General features: G+C 22.0%; 1 long non-coding RNA gene across 1 annotated transcript; it reads right to left on the bottom strand.

Annotated features, from left to right (window-relative positions):
• Positions 1–472: 472 nt before the first annotated feature.
• LOC133665938 (uncharacterized) lies at positions 473–3462 on the bottom strand. The gene is made up of 2 exons (XR_009829410.1): positions 3198–3462; positions 473–1266 (listed from the first exon to the last, which is right to left on the bottom strand). It is a non-coding gene; the product is annotated as an uncharacterized LOC133665938 (long non-coding RNA).
• Between the last annotated feature and the right edge of the window lie 819 nt (positions 3463–4281).

Here is a 4281-nt window from a genome sequence, read left to right as displayed (position 1 = left end):
ATAATTTATAATTTATTTAAAAAAAATTGTTTAAATGTTTAAAAAAGTAAAAATTTATACGTATAAAATCAATAATATAAAAATAAAAAAGTATGGTCATAAAAATTTTCATTATCTTAAAAAGATTAAAAATATCTATTTTAAAAAATTTATGTATATGTATATATAAATTATGTATATATAAAAATAAGTTATTGAAGCAATTTTTTATCGACGAAAAATTTGTTTAAAAAGATAAAATCAATTCTCAAAATTTCAACAGTTTTTTTTTATATTTTTAATATAATTTCATTTGGCAAAAATTTTTTATAAAAAAAATAACAATACTAAAATTTAAACAATAAATAAGAGCATTAAAAGTGGAATTTTTAATTTAAAATATTTTATATTTATAAAATTATATTTTAAGAAACGAAAAAAATGAATTTTTAAAAATTGATCATCGTCTCAAAGTAATTCTTCTAATATTCAACTTATAATATATATTTATTTTTATTCATATTTTTATTCATTGTTAAAATAAAATTCCAAATATATTAATAGTAAGTTTAGTTTCTCGATTTCGATCTAGAACATTCCATTATCATCAAATTATAATTCCGTATATTTTATTATTGCAAAAATTATCTATTGTAATTTTAAAAATTTATTTTAACATATGATATTCCACTTTCAAGATTTTATATTATCATTTATCATAATATACATTTTTTTCTAATATTAATTTCATATACATTTCATCTGTTTATTTATTAAATATATTTCCATTATAATTTTTTAATTTATTAAAAACAAAATATGTTCCGCACAAATATTTTTTTATTATTTTTATATGTATTTTATTTGTTTAACGATGCATATTTCTTATAATTTTATTTTTAATTTTTAAAATCAAATTTTGTTATGAATTGTTCAAAAACTTCTTGGAAAACTTATCGATTAAAGAAGTATTTCTTTATCTTTCCTTCATTGAAATCATAACATATATTATTCGCAGCGATCACGATCGGAATTCGTATGTTCACAGTTCATGTTCTTCCTCTAGTCATCTTTGTGTCCGATTTGAATAGACCGGCATGCTCGTATTCGAATGAAACGAACGTAACGGACAGCAGCAAAAACGTACGCGACTCGATCTGGGAAAACGGTGTATCCCGTTACCTTCAATGAATACATTTCTTCCTTGATCGTGGACAATGCCTTTCAACTTGTCCTAGGATGGATCGTTACGAGAAGGATTGTTTTACCAGTCAATTAATTCAGTATCTATAAAAAGAAATCAAGAAAATGTAAGAAGTAAAGCATTTTATTAACTCGTTATTCATAAATTTATTTATAATGAATTTTCTCTTTAAAGACGATAAAAACAGATATATATGTTTATTGATAAATATTATATATATTCAAACTTTTTTATGAATTTGCTTATACATATATATGGTAATTAATATTAGTATAATTTTTTTATTAATATATGATAATTTATATTATTATTGTAATTATTTTTCATTAAAAATTGGTTAAAAATTTTTAATACCAATTAAAACAAATTGTATACAATTAGCGTAAGTTAATATAATATAAGTTCTTATTTAGCATTAATAAGCAATATTTGTCATATTGTACTTTTATTATATCGTCGTTAGCATTATCGTTATATTAGTGATATTTGATATTAAGAATTATACATATACAGAATATTAATATATTTATATATTTTTATATGAAATAGTTTATATATTTATATATTTATGAATAGTTAGAAGATTAATTTTAAAAAATTACAAAAATAAAAATTTATATACAAAAATATCATTTGAAGTTTATTTATTTATTTAATTTATTATTAAATTATTGAAATTAGATAAAACAAAACGGGAATAAATTAAGACTCTACCTTTATTCTTATTCTAATTATTCTTAATAAATAAATCTTAATCGAAAATTTTGTTTATTGTTTGTTTTGACTTTTCAAATTGATTTTTCAAAAGTATTCCATAAATAAGTACTTATATTGTATTATTTGTATATATGATAATAAATGAATTAATTCAGTTATTAATCAATATATTTGCATCCTAATTTAATAAATAAATATACATATTTAAAAATATGAAACTTTAATTATTATAAGCATAAATTCCTGATCTATTATGTACAAATAAAATATATTAATTTAAATTTATTTTATGAATATTAATTTCATATAACGTAAATGATTATAAACTAAATATATTATTATCTTATATAGATTTTTAATTTTTTTAGAAATAAATAAAAAAATTAAATTCGTAATATTTCTGATACATTAAATTTCAAAAATATGAAAACTTTATATTTTTCAAATTGAATCAATCAATAAATCCAACTTTATTTTTGTACGCTTATCATCTTTGCAGAAAAATGATAAGATAATTTTATCTTATGATTTTTGATGATACTGTTTTTTTTATTAATATAAAAAGTCAAGAGATCAAAGAGATCTAATAATATATTTTTTTAAAAAAAATTTTCGATAATAATTTAAGTGTGAATTTGATTTTTTAACATGATAAAGAAATTAACAATTCTTTTCTATATATGTTTCTTAATTTTCAAGATATTTACAAAAAAATATTATTATATTGAATTTCACATATACTTCTCTGATAGTATCTGATCGTCTTTGTTTCTATAAATATATTGCAGTGGTTTGCATCCAAAATATATAACGAATGAATCGATAAAATCATTCTTATTACTTCCTTATGGATTTTAATAGGCTTCAAATATCTCAATTTCAATCTATAACTTGAATATTTTATTTTTTTATTTTCTTCAATTGATTTCGTATTCTAATAAAATAAGATTTTTTAAAAAGAGATTGTAAAATAGTTAAAATTCGTTAAACATAATATTACTATTTTGTTTACATTCATAAATCAAATAAGAAGGAATAAAAGAAAATAAAATTATTTTGAAAAATGTCACGAAAATATAAATATTTATAAATAATAAAACGAAGATAAATTGTTGCAAAAGATATTACGAGAAAAGAAAAAAGACAGATATATAAAGCTATTAAAAATAAATAACGTTATTTAAAAATATTTTGAAAGAAAATTATAACACGAGTAATCTTGATTAAGCTTATCATAATTAAAAATCCGAAATAAAAAAGAGAAACAAATAAAAGAGAATAAATAAAAAGAACAAACTGAAGAAGAAAATTGAAAATTTAGAGATGCATGTACTCTCAGGATGCACCGGATTCCAATTCCACCACTGATTGGCACGGCGTCGAAGAATGGCGTTACGCGCGCTTGCGAGCTCGCGCATTTGTCACAAAGAACGTACACGACTTACACACATGCATAGAGTCCATGCGCACCCACACACTTAGCACCGGTTTGGCAACACGGTTGGTGCAAGGCCTTTAACAGCCAACATGTTGGCCAACATCAGGCGGCGCGCGAGCGCATGCGCGTGCACGCCTTCGCCTTCGTGACACTTTAAATAAACCATGGTGGGGTATAAAAGGGGAATAGGCACAAAAATGATAAACTGCTACAAAAATCCCGATATAGACGCGAGCACGCGTGCTCACGCGCCACCGTGATCGGCCAACTTGGTGTGCTGCACAGTGGTATCAGAATCAATCTTCTCTCTGTTGACTGAAATTAAATAACTATATTATGGATGTTTGACATGACATGAGATTCACAAATTACAAGAAACAAATTTGAATGGTTTTTGAAACAATATATTATTATATAGAAGATTTATCTAGGCATTTATATTTATATTATAAAAGGAATATTTCAATTGTATAGAACAAAAACGTAAAATGTTGATTTGCGATGGTGTTTGATTTTCACAATAGAAAGCTCCTTGTTATCGCCAATTGAAGGGAAATTGAAGTTCAATGAGAGTTTCTTAACGAGACAAAGAAAGCAATGGTTCCATCATCGATTTTCTTTCAACCTGTATTCATAAAATTTATATATTTATCTGCAACAATATTCTACTATCCTATATCTAAATCAAATTTTTTTATTTATTCTCGAATTGTTAATAATCAATGAACAAAAATATTCTGATTATATTCTTCAACACATATTTGATTTTATAATATAAATATTTTTTTATAAATTTTTATTTTTTAAATATAAATCTGCAAATCGCTTTTTAGAATTTATATCTTTTAAAAAAATTGATTTAAAAAAAAATGCAATTTTTAAACTTGGTAACGCTTTTATAATTATTTAATTGTTTTGATCTTTCAAATAAAATAAAATAAAA

Source organism: Apis cerana, linkage group LG4 (genome assembly GCF_029169275.1).
Source record: "Apis cerana isolate GH-2021 linkage group LG4, AcerK_1.0, whole genome shotgun sequence".
NCBI classification, from domain to species: domain Eukaryota; kingdom Metazoa; phylum Arthropoda; class Insecta; order Hymenoptera; family Apidae; genus Apis; species Apis cerana.
This window is presented reverse-complemented; position numbering and strand designations above follow the sequence as displayed.